Source organism: Cavia porcellus, unplaced genomic scaffold (genome assembly GCF_034190915.1).
Source record: "Cavia porcellus strain 051 isolate PalLab524CR breed Dunkin Hartley unplaced genomic scaffold, mCavPor4.1 scaffold_10, whole genome shotgun sequence".
NCBI classification, from domain to species: Eukaryota; Metazoa; Chordata; class Mammalia; order Rodentia; family Caviidae; genus Cavia; species Cavia porcellus.
Genome location: NW_026947493.1, coordinates 13,639,984 through 13,653,718, shown reverse-complemented (window position 1 = coordinate 13,653,718; position 13,735 = coordinate 13,639,984). Strand labels below are relative to the sequence as shown.

The 13,735-nt window shown below is 34.3% G+C and overlaps 1 protein-coding gene across 7 annotated transcripts in view; it reads left to right on the top strand.

Annotated features, from left to right (window-relative positions):
• The window catches only part of Znf385d (zinc finger protein 385D), a 980,325-nt gene that overhangs the window by 746,665 nt on the left and 219,925 nt on the right, over window positions 1-13,735 (top strand). The window lies entirely within an intron of this gene.

Genomic DNA, 13,735 nt, shown 5'->3' with positions numbered 1-13,735 from the left:
GTTTGGAATTAGGCAACACTGTAGTTTAAATATGAAAAGTCACCCAAAGAATCATGTACTGACAGTTTGATCACCAGTGCAGTAATGCTTGAAGGTGGGGCTTAGAGAGGTGATTGGGTCATACAGGTGTAAGCCATGTAGATGGATTAGGACACTGACAAATTTATAGCTGAATGGACTATTAGGATTCAGGGTCACAGGAAATGTGTCTTTGAGAGGTCTATCTTGTCCTCCCAACATTGCTTTCTGGTTCTTTCCTTTCTTCTGTGCTTCCTGGCTACCGTAAGATGACTGTGTCACACCATTCCACCATGATGTCCTGCAGTTTAAAGCAATGATCCTAGACAGTCATGGACTGAATCCTTTGAAATAGTGATCTAAGTAAACCCTTCCTCGTTTAAACTGTTCTTCTTAGGTGTTTTATCACAGTGGCAAAAAGCTACCGTAGAGCATAGGGCACCTCTTTCAGCCACAACATGAGTTCTTGATTTTATAGCAAATGTGAAACTCAAAACACAAGCATAGTGTGTATGAAATGTAATATTGTATTGCTATAGATTGATTTGGGGTATAAGAAAACTAATTTCAACACTGGAGGGAAAGCCAATCTAATTTTGCTCCATTGTGTGCTAAATCTCTGGATTCTAACAGGCCATCTGTCCATGTTCGGTGCAAAGCTTCTTGGGTCATCGAGTTAAATGTTTACATAAGTATTCACAAAATGCTCAGCACCATATTTAGCATGGGCATTGGATCAGACAGGTGTTTCTGTGCCATGCTTAGGATACACAGGCTTAAAAGACTGTCAGTGCTCCTTCTTACTTAAATCCATCACTTAGCTCTTACTTTTTTGCAGTGGAGTGATGAGCCACTTTGCCACCAACTCCTTTTACCCATCTAATATTTTTGATACAGTCCATGAAGATCACAGACTGTCCGCTTGTTGCATTTCTCCACTCAGGCTATGAAAGTAGAATATCCATTTGGAGTAGTGTATGGCAAAAAGGTGAAGGCAAATATTAAAGCCATGTTCTCACAGGACGAATTATATAAAAATTAAGTGAATTTCTCTGATGATTGTCCTACAAGAGCATCAGCCATTAGGTTTGAGCCTGTGGCAGGAGAATAATGAAGGGTCTATGAAAATAAGCACAGTTTGTACGGACAGAAAATATACAGAATTAGGACCATGGTATAGATATAAAAGGATATGCCAAAAATTATTAGGGTCTTTTAGTCCCCTGAAAGCTAAATTTTAGAAAGTCATGAGAATCTATTTTCTACCCCAGGTAAGGCGGTGTACTTGGGAGTCCAGGAGCTTTCACAGGAAAGAAAGCCATCTTTAAACTTGTTTTCATTGCTTTTTTCCTTGCTGAAGCAAAGTACCCAACACCCAAAGTTAACATAGGAAAGGTTTATTACAGCTTATAGTTTAGAGGTTTTAGTCGATAGCTGGCTGTCTCCAAGGCAGGGTAACATGACAGAGGGGCATCACAGAAGAAAAATGGTTCAGGCAGATGGAAGGCAGCAAAACAGCAAAGGTACAAACAGCAAAGGATCATAGCAGCCATCTTTCTGTGCCTTATATTCTAGGCTGCCTACCGTTAGAGCAGGTAGCACTCACACCAGGAAGGGCCTTCCCATTATCCATACCCAGAACTACACCAAACCAATTGGACTAATTCCCCACCCTTGATTCTAGCATCACACACTTAATCCCAGCATTACACACTCTAGATCCAGCCCTGCATAGACCAAATAAGGTTTGGGGGGAACAGCTGGACACAAGCTGTAAAAACTCCTATCGCTTCCTTCACCCTGCCCTTCAGACTCAAGACACTTGGGTTTCAAGTCTTCAAAAATTCAAATCCCAACAACCTTATTTTGAGTCTCCATTTATTGAACAGAAGCAAACCTGGAAGAAGATAGATAATATGTAAGAAATAAACGAAAAGAAATGGTATGAGCTTTTTTTCCATTCAGTCACTTGCTATTTGTTAAGCAGTGCTATGTTTCAGGAGTAACCATAACAAGGATTATGTCACAACTCTTGCCATGATATGAATTCAATTTGTAAACAGGAAGTTGAAAAATAAGGAAATATTTGCAAATATGGGAGCTTTGCTAGAGAAAGTTGTACAGGAAAAAATGTCAGCTTGGCAACAAGAGTGGAAGACTGTGTGGCTGTCTTAGGGATTTGTGAGAATAATAAAAAAACATTTTTTCCATTCAAACAGGGAAGGATTTAATCTAAGGATTGAGGTTCTCATGAAACTTTTGAGGGATTTGGACAAATGAAGTCAGAAAAGACTGCCGCTGGTTCCCATTTTCTTGCTGAGTTCAGGAATTGCAGAAACACAGAATATCCAAGCAAGTTCAGTGGCTTTTATCCAGATCTGATGAAATGCCTCTCCTCAGTGTATTATAACAAGTCTGCACCCTGCTGGCAGGGAATGTACAACTTGGTCTTCCAGTCCCTTGATAGAGAAGCCATGCTAAGTACTCCATGAAAAACTTTTTAGTAGCAGAATGCAAAGAACTATGTACAATTAGAAAAGCCTGAATATGTCTGTAAACACAGACAGAATTCCAGAGTCCTGTGCTATAAAGTTCAAATAGTTAAACATTTATCCTACTATCAAGAAGTTTAGGTAAGTTTTTAAATGCTAGAGGTGGCTGCTGAGAATGGGCTTGGGCAACTTTGGAATGTTGTTTGGAATGAGGACTGAGCATTCAAATATGAAGCGTAGTGAGGTCTTAGAAGGTAAAGGGGAGAAGAGAGGGTGAAAGGGAAAGACTGTTTTGCTTTCCTTAGCTTGCCTAATATTTCTTACCATTAAAGGAATGATATGGAATGGTTGGCTCTGCTGCTCCTCTGTACGGTATGATTTCCTTGTGGACTCAGGGAAGGGAAGCAATTGCAGCAAGATGAGAGGAGTTAGAAAATGAAATGGAAAGAGAGCAGGAAGGAGAAAAAGAGAGAGAGAGAAACGCGTGGAGAAAGATCAAAACTAGTGCCTAACTCTGTTCTAGTCTTGCTGTCTTAATCCTTCTCAGAAGTACTAACTGCCAGAGACTTTCGTATAGTGTTAGTTTTGATTCTGCCCTGCAACTTTATAAGTTTTATCAGGTGAGGAGCAAAAAGTTAGAGTTTATATTATTTATAGTGGTCTCTCTTGAAAATCACAAAGAAATCATGTTAAAATGCAGGTTTTGAGTCAGAAGTTCTTGGGCAGGGCCTGGGATGCTGAAGACAGGTAGGTGGAGGAATGAAAAGTCAAGAGAAAAGTTAAAAACCCTAGTAATGTTTAGGAGAATATTTTCTCATTCATTCAATAACTGTTTATTGAGAACCTACTATGTGATATGCATCTGTTAGTTCTGGTAATTCCTGTAGATGTAGGAGGTACTATGTGGTGTTTATGTTGTAGGTGTTTGGAACAGAGCATGGGAAATTTGAAGTCTCGGTAGCTGCAAATGTATCTCAATTATGATATTTCTGAGGTTGTATCTTAGCTTTCATAAATAATATGAACCTCATGTTGGGGTAGTATTGTTCAGGACTTAGTTTACAGCTGCTGTTAGTTGAGTGCTTCCTATATGCTAGGTACCCAGCATTATAACTTGAATTCTAATTGTTAAAAGCTATGATATTTCTTTGAAATTTTTAGAGATTTTATATATGTCATGTTCTTAAAAGTATTGCTCATGAAAATACATGCATGAATGTTACACTCATGTTTATTCAATGATTTCTTTGTTCTACAAATATTACAGTTCTGTTGAATAAATTTCAGTATTGAAAATATGCCAACTAAAACAATTCTGTAAGACAATATCTGTTGTAAACAGATATAGTTAATATAATATAAATCTATAGTTAATATAATGAAGAGTGTGAAGAAGAAAATGTAGCTGATGTCTCACAGATTTACTTAGTGGGGATTTATTAGACTCTGGCTATAGTAAGTGGAAAAATTACAACAACAATAATAGGACAAGAAGAGAGAAAGGAGTGGGGAAGGAGTGGTAACTGTTGTTTCTATATAGCTGGTTTAGTCACCTTCTATAAGCAACTGGGTAAAACATCTAGATGTTAAAATCCTAGATTAGATAGTAAGCCTCAGCGGAGGAAACTCTGTTTATGCTGTTTTCTTCAGTTGTTAAAAATATAAGGTGGGCTAGCTAAATCATTCTGTAAAGAACTATACTTTAATGTTCAAATGAAATTCTTTGAAAGATGTTGCTTCCTCAATTCAGGGAAAGAAGGTTGCCGAGAAGTTCTTAAAGAAAGCTGTATGGTAAAAGTTAAAATTTGGTTTGGGATCTGAGGTCAGTTCCATATCCATTGGTTAAGTTAACCATATAATACAGAATTTAGAACATAGCAAACTCAACACACATTTCTCCTCTTCATACTGAATGGAATCTTTGTGTACTGAAAATATTATTCTACTATTCTAAATGTTCTAATATTTATTTATTTATTTTTTTATTTATACTGGAAATCCAACTCAGGACTTATGTCTTGCCAGGCAGGCACTAGTATCACTGAGCTATATCCCGGGCCCCATTTTTTTTTTAATTAAAAGAATTAAAAACAACTACAAAACCCCATACATTTCTTGAATTTGTTAGTGTATACATGGATACAGATGAGTTGGTAAATACAAGGAAAAATACAAGCCATTGTTAATAGAAGAGATATGACCATAATCTTTGTACCCTAAAAAATAACTCCTGATAAAAATTTCAAGCCCTCACCATTTCTTACATTAAATTATATCTAACAGAATTGTTAATTTGTTTAAATATTAGGAAATATAAGCAACCTTAGCATTAAGCTAGCTCATTCATATTCATAATTTTATGTTGGTTCATGTATTTGCTCTGAGTATATAAGAGGACAAGTACTTCATAGGCTTTTTATAGAATATTCTCTAGAATCAGTTCTCTATAATATTTATCAGTTATTTCATGTGGGCCCAAAAGGGCTTCATAGTGATAAAGTGAAGTACTTTAGAACATAAAAAGCACACATTAAATGAACTTTACATATAGAAATTATTTTACTGAAGTGTAAATGATCACTTATAAAATAGGTAAAAATATAAGGTTCAAGATAAAAAATTTTTAAATTATATTTTTGTTATCCTCAGATATATGCCTTTTAGTAGCCTCATTTTATTTATGTTTAAAATGTAAATGTGGATTAAAGGTCCCTAACTCAAAAGTCCAAAATTTGAAAGTTTTTGAGCTCTGATACGATAAGTGAAAATCTTACACAGAACCTAATGTAAGCGGTCACAGTTAAACACAAGGAACAGTACAAATATTACCTAATTTTTAGGTATATATAAAACAAGAACCTACTTTTATGTTTACCGTTGGTCCCATCCCAAAGACATTTCATTATGTGCATACTAATATTCAAGACTCTGAAATTATCCAAAATCAAAGCATTTCTGAGCTCACACATTTCAAACAAAAGATACACAAGTTCTACTGCTATATTTACTAGTATACTTGTCTCCTTGCTTTTAAGAAATTTATTCTTGAAACTATTGCTCTCCTCTGTGATCTATACATATTTTGTTACCTGCTAACCTGATGTCCCTCAGCCAGTGATCGAGATGAAGGAAAGAGTAGTTAACTATATCTGTTTGTTTCACTCAAAGAGATATTAGTTAAATTTATTTTGCACATTAATAACTACTCTTATCAAGTGTCTCTAACTGCTTCTGTCACTAAGATACATAGATAAAAAATATGAAATTATGGGGGAAAAAACCAAGCTTGTCTTAGTGACAGGTGACAGAGGGGTGGGAACTTTGCAGGTAAAACATGCTGTAGTAAATACCATATTGATTGCTAAGTTCCTTGTCTTCTGAAGACAGATGTAGCAGATTGCTACTTAGTTTAGTGCATTAACTGTGTCAGATTTGTATAGCAGAAACCTCTGCAGAAGCATCTTCTTTCAAGATGTGTCTCATACTGAGACAAACATCTAATGACACTTACTAGCCTTTTCAGCTTTCTGTGACAAATTTGTAAATGTAATGACCCTAAGGAACAAAATGACTTGAATATAGAATATTCAGACATGAAAAAAAAATCTAAAAAATGTGCAGTGCAAAAATAATTTTCATTTTTAACAGTTGTATGCTGTTTGATTAGCTAACACATATAATAATGTCTGTAAACAAATCAGTCATACTGAGATAAATTTTTCAAAGCACATATTTGATGTTTCTTATTCTGATCCTATTACTGACTCTAATTCTGGGCAAATAAGATAACTAGGTAAGCAAACATACAAGTTCACAAGTTCTCTCTGTGATCCAATAGCTCTTTTGGAGGGCTCTACCTCACACTTGGAGAGATTTTAATGGAATGGGCCTTAATCCATTATGACTGGTGTCTTTATAAAAAGGGAAAATTGGAACACAGAGATACCTATAGAAGATGGGCATTTGGAGACACAGGGAAAACACCATCTACAGGCCAAGGGGACAAGTCCTTCCACTAGCCTTAGACGGAACCGCCACTGCTGACACTGACTTTGGACGTTTTACCTTCAGAACTAAGAGACAACACTTTTCTGTTTAACCCACTCAGGTGTTTTTTTTTTTTTTTTTTTTTTTTTTTTTTTTTTTTTTTTTTTTTTTGTTTTTTTTTTCTTTTTCTTTTTAAAATTGTTATAGCAAGCCTAACGAGAAAAGGATTTTAGGGCCATCTGATCTTCCTACATGTACTTCCTGGAGTGATTTCTTTGTAGTTTCAGATGACTGGTGTAGTAATCCAACTTTACCAAGCTAAATCTAGTGATGATAAATGATGGTGTATAAGTCTGGGGGTGAGTGATTTTACCTTATGGGCGTTTACACTGTAAGGGAGTCCTGTGTTCAGAGACAGTGTAGGAGCCCTGTACCTTCCATTAACTTAGTAATAAACCAATACACAATATACTGTACTTTTATTTAAAAATTTATCCATCAGTTAGTTGGCAAGGGCTGTGAGGACAGCATTTCTGCATTCATAACATTGAAATCTAATTTCACAAGAGCCTTGCATGTTATAGGTGTTGTCTGAATTATACAAGTAAGGCAACTAAATTCTAAGAGGAAAAATTGTGCATCAAAAGTCATAAGTAATAAATCACTGAATCCTGGGGTGATTTCAGGCTCTGTGATCTGGATGAAGGGCAGTTATGTTTGCATCACAGCTAAGCGACCTCTTGCCTTTATATACTCGTGGTTTCGGTAACCAGTCATCAAGATCTTGGTATACTGTGAAAGATAATTAAACAGCCTTAAATACCTAAGAAATTTAACTCCAAGAAAGCAAACTATTTCCTGCACAAGATTCTGGCAGTGATTATATAATCATGATATAGTTATCACATAAAAATGTATGTTTTATGTGATCTATCATTGTCAGAGGATATATAACTGCTATTGATGGTAAGTAAAAGAAATGCATCTCATGCTAGTATAGATCTTTTTTAATGTAACTCCCATCTGCACCAGAAAACATAAATAAGAAAAAACAAAATAAAGCAAACAAAATGATACTAAAATTCGAATCTAAAGGATTTGAATTCTATATTTAATACTTTATCAATATCTAAAGGTCAATTTCTTAATCCGCATGTCCTCATCTGGGAAACTAGAGTACTGATTTCATACAAGTGCCTAAACCTGTGGAAGGACAAAAGAATATTAGTCATTTGGAAGTCTTTGGAATCTTGGTCTGATACTGAGATAGTAATGGTTACTCTAATCTCCCCAAGTCGATTTTTTTGTCCTTTAAATGGTGATAATCACTGTGTTCCACCCTGTTGCTAAAATTGGTAAAAAAAAAATACTTTCTCACAGCTAAAAACAGTTGAAAGACTGACCTTCACAGACTATCATTTGGGGAAAGTTTTCTTTTCCACACCTTCCTGCCAAAAGAAATGTAAAGAGACTTGTTCCTGCTATTCCTCATTACCCTCGGTCAAAGGAGTGAGAACCTTTGCCAGGAAGTATATTTGTTTCATGACTCTGCTTTTCAAAGTGTGGTTCACAGACCTGTCTGGGTCCAAGAATGTTTTTCTGTGATAAAGGAAGGACACAAATTGAAAGTGAACGTTTAGAATTTTTTATAGCAACTTATGGAGAAATTTCACATCTGTGGAAACTAATATAAAATTATGAAGATATATTGTGGTTTTTCACTATTTACCCTCATAATTTTATTGTATTATATAAAACTGTTGGTCTGTGAGTGATGGGGGGCGGTGCTGGGAAACCATTGAGCAAACCATTGAGAAAGTTTGTTATATGTTCAGGATTCCATCTCCTGCAGAACATGAAGGGGACTTTCAAGCAGTTATTTAGGTTTCTACACTATATTGAGATACCCTATATTGAGAGCTACAAACAGTTTGACTCAAATTTCTTTAGCTTAACGCCGTGAATTTCCTTATCCTGAAGAGGTATGGCAGTGGCAAATGAGTCTCTCTAAAGCTCACAATCAAGACACATTTTGAGTCAAAAGTAAAATGATTTGTATTCCCCCCTCCCCCAAGCATAACCCTTATCCCAAGTTTGGCCAAGTGGTAAAGTAGTAAAATTGGTAGTCCTTGATATTCCCTTTCTGAACACTTTACAATGACATTTATTTAAAGGACCTTAATGAAATTTTAAAGAACAAAAGTTTAAAAAAATAGTATTTTATTTTATTTTATAATTAAATTTATAAAACTTTGTTCTTTTGACTTCCATACAGTATCTATGATTTTTTTAAAAAGTAGAAACTAGAATGTGTTGGGAGTGAGTGAGAAATACATATATTGCTGTAGGCATGCCTGCTTCTCTCCGTGGTTCACCTATTGCACAAAATATTGAACACAGGTTTCTAGAAAAACTTGCATATGATTTGCATATATGTTTCAAAAGACTTGACTGAAAAATATTTATCTTCTATGAGCAAAACTTATACAATATAAACTGCAGCAAGTGTGTATGTGTGCTTGTGTAAAATTGTAAAATGGATCTTAAGAGATGGAAAATAATTATTTTACATGGAAATATGTAGTGTTGGATGGAGGAAGCATACATCACAGAATGTGTGGAGGATTATAACAGATGTGTATGAGCATGCCTTTTTAAATCATGGAGCGATAAAGGAGAGATTGAAATTGATTTATACTGTAAGCAATATAGGCCGCAAGGCCACACATACATTAAATGTGTGTGTCAGGTGATTTTGAGGGATAAGCGAGGGACAATAGGACTGGTGAGGGGAATAATGGAAACTTCAACTTTCCATAATGCCAAATTTTGTTATTTGAAAGAAGAAACATTGGAAACAAAAATGAGTTTTTGATACATTTATGATCAGTTCATGTTTATTTAGTGTATAGTTAAGTATATTTTGTATTTAAGAAATCTTTTCAAATTTTCCAAATTGAAAATATCTTTACTAGAATAATTGCAGTGTGTGCTACCTATCATATAGGGTAAGAGCTGAGCTGATATCAATACTTAGAAATGTGACAGCTTCAAACACTATTTCGTATTTTCTGCTCAGTGTGTTCTAGCTCTATCTCTGTGTTACAGCCATGATCTGATTGGTTTAAGGATTTATAGTACATCATGGAAATTTTTATGCAGTGAAAAGGTTAATTTCTATTACTTAGAAATCATAACTGGAAAGTGAACTCAAAAGTGTACTGACCGCGTTTGGCACTCTACATCTGAATTTACATTCAATGTTGCTTATTAAAAGTCATTATCATTTACTTTAAACATTTATTCTGTCAGTAAAAACAAAAACGTAAAAATTTATATGCTCCTGAAAAAGGAAAGCAAGCAACATCAGCAACAGCAGGTAATTTTGAATGAATTAACTTTATTAGGTGTACAAAGTAACATTAATAGTATTGTAAACTGATTACACTCCACCTGATAACTATTAACCCTGAAAGAGGAGGAAAAATCACAGCGTCTGATCTGTTTCAATGTAGTTGGTTTCTAACGCCCCTGAAAGTTTTGAGAATCCATATGAGATGAGCATGCTGAATGGTGAGCCCATATTACTGTCAGAATTCTTTAGAAAGTGTATATATATATATATATATATATATATATATATATATAATTCTAAGCTGCGTACCATTTATGGATGCCCAAGAGTTGCATAATTATAGAGCTGAGTAAAACTTGAAAGAATGATCTGAAGAAAAATATCACATGAGAAAAGGAAAATATTGCAAGTTGAATTTTATTTCCTAAAATAATTGTAAAGCATCAAAACACAAACTTTGTTTGTATTCAGCATGCAATTCTTCAGGTTTCTGGAGATGCCTGCTACATACATTATTCTTCATGCTATCCTTTTATTAAGGCTGCCTTTCCTGTATCTTCTGTTTTTGAAGTGTACTGGGACTCCAGAACACCTGCCTTCTCACCTTCTCATCATGACTTTGAAGCTTCTTCCTGACTTCAGGATATGATTGTATTTATGCTAATTAGTTATATAATTCCCATTTGTTCCACATTACTACATTGGCCTCCTTCAATAGAAGCTGTTTTCTTTCATGATACGCACACATTGTTTTTTAGCCATTACATTGAACTGGTTTTGATAAAACACATTTTCAAAGAGGTGAAGTAGAAAATAGATACTGTAGCCCTAGATTTATTTTACATTTTGCATCTTCTCTACATCATTTTATTTGTATAATTTAAAAAATAATGACAAAAACAAACTCTTTGGATGTGAAATGCTCTAAAAAAATTAAACCAGTTATAATGCAAACATGAATTGAAGTCCACTGTTTTAAACACTGTCTTTCCGTGGAATGCTAACACTCAAGGGCCTGAGCTACAGAGCTCTTTTATGGAAATCATTAACATAGCTCTTGATAAATGTAAATTCACTTTGGAAAACAAAAGGAACATATATAATTATAGAAGTGACTATAACAGCTTGTTATCTAGTACATGGTGAACTGTGAACCAGTAGGAACTAAGCTATGTGCTGAAAAACTTGACAAAAGTGAGATTTGTTTTATTGAACTTATTAGTGCATAGGACATACTGTTTTGGTTAATTTATATTTCAAAATATGGAATAATGTATTTATACTTTTAGCTTTAAAATGTATGTAATTTGTGTCTTGGAATTAACATACTTCATAGTACCTTTGATGGGCATGGTGACCTCCTACTTCTCTGTGACCATTTCTTCATCTATTATTTCAAAAAATACCCTGCTACTGGAAATACTATAGCCACAGAAGACAGACCCACCACTTCTCTTCAAGGAGTCTTGACTCAGCCCACCTGAACAAATGTATTCTAATCCATTGATCAACAACTTTCATACTATGTAACTAATACAGGTCCATATCACACTAGACAGTCTCAGAGATACAAATAACAGAAAATTCATCTGCATTTGTGGAACAAACACAGAATAACATATAATTTAACTGAGGGGAAAAGGTGTAGAAAGCCTACAAATTGTAAGTAATTCAAGTATTAAATTTAGTACTCCTAATTTGGCACACAGATGTCTTAAATGAATTAATTTCTATGTAAACAAAGTCACAGGACTAGGAAAAATAGAATTTATTTCTATTACTTTTAAGCTGACTTAGATTTATAATGAACAAGCTATACCTGGTTTTACATTCAATAAAATTAATTAAATGCTTTGAGCTATTTAAAGCTTTGAATAAAGAGCCTAGAACTTTAAATATATTCTGGTAATAATAAAGAGTTGCTTTGCCAGAATTTCTATTTTTATGAATTGGAAAAGCTCATGAAGTAGTTTTTTTTCATTGTGTTCTCGGCAAGGACATTTGGTGTCACTTCTTGGTGTCACTTCTTATACGATGGTTTTTTAAATGTGGTTAAGCAACCTTTCTTGGATAAGTTCAACAAATTTCCATGATAGCCTCCTAAGCAGCTCCTAGGCATGCAGATCCATAGCTATTCCCTTCTGAATTCCTCCAAGAGTGCAGTGTCTCCATGTCCTCTGATAACTTCCATGCAAACATATTTAGGTGACATTTAAATGGACTCTATCATCTAGAGTTTTGTTCTTATTTGCCTTCTAGCTTTGTCTTGCCCACAGTTTAATAGTATACGTGCACACACTTTTAAATTATAAGTAAATATGTAATGTTGTATCTGCTATTATTATTCATATTATGGTGATGTATAGAGCAGTGCTCCAAAATATCAGTTTATCACTACATCAAATTATATATTTTATCTGCACTTCTAAGTCATAGGTAAAAGTGATGATGCCTGCCTACAGCCTACATGTTGAATAGTAGGGATGTAGAGCTAAAGATCATGAATTTTGAAATCAGACAGTCTTATTTTTAGGAAATTGCCTACCTACACCTCAGTTTTGTCATCTGTAAGATAGGTATACTACTACCTTCTTCAGGGGTTATCTGGGAATTAAATGATGCATTATTTAGTATATTTTACTTCCCTAAAATATATTGGAATATGCTTATTCCCACTAACACTGTACTTGCTTTGGGTAGTTGTGAAGTTGTTTCTTGGTAGTGGTAGACCCTTTCCAGTTCCTCTGTCACATCCTTCATATCTGTTGAATTATAGTTAGGGGATATTTTAATCATAAGATTCATACAGTAACACTGCATGCAGTGACAGTAATTTCTGTTGGCAATTGTTCCTTTTTTCAGCTGTTATCAAGGTATACAAAAACTGCAAACAAGATTACAATTACCTCTTCTTTCTTCCTGCCTTGATTTATTTGAGGAGCAATTTGCATAGATAATCAGCTAGAAGCAACAGTATTCCTGTCACAGCATTCCAGCAGCCTCAAGTCCAAGCCTTTTTGGAATCCTACAGTCCTTCAATTTCTTCTTTGCATGTAAAACATCCTCATAAGGGAGATTAAATGAAGTGTTTTCCAGATTTGTCAAGTCTTAATGAGAAAAAATTCTTTAAAATAAATTTTAATAAAGCATCTTAAGTAATATTTTAATCAGTCGAAGTTTATACTGTTTATCTTAATAGTATTCACGTGAAAAAGACGAATGGTTATTTTATTCTATTAAGCCCTTAAACCTGCTAATAAATGACATATAATATTACACCACATAAAATCTATGGTTAATTCTAGGCAGTTGCTAACTCGTTTTTTAAAGTTACATTTAAAATGAAATGTTATGTACTAGAAGAAATTATTTGTTTAAACTTTCAGGGATAAAAAGGGAAAAATGTGTTACTATCACAATTCTGTACATAAAAGGAAGATTCCTATAGAAAATTACACTGGAACACAATTATTATTTTAGAGACTGAACACATATGAATGAACATTATGCAGTTGGTTTTATTACTTGACAGTTCTCAGCACGCCTCCCAATCTATTGAAAAATAGCATAGTTTTTTATAACTGTACTCTTTTGTGCTGGTGGTAAGTAAATGCAAGGAAGTAGGGTGGAGGGAGAGAAGGAAGAAAGGAAGGAAGCACAGATGGGTTCACTGGTGCTTTCTTAGAAAATTTCTTTTAGAGAAATGTGCTTCTGAAAATAACAGTAAGACAACTACGAAAATCATTTTGAGGTTTTGTGTTATTATTACATGCTATTTAGAAAATATCTTTAAATACTAGTACTTAGAATAAAGAGCAATTCACTAAATAAGTATATTCAGACGTGATGAAAGTTATTTTAGGTATTTGGATTCGCTTTTGCT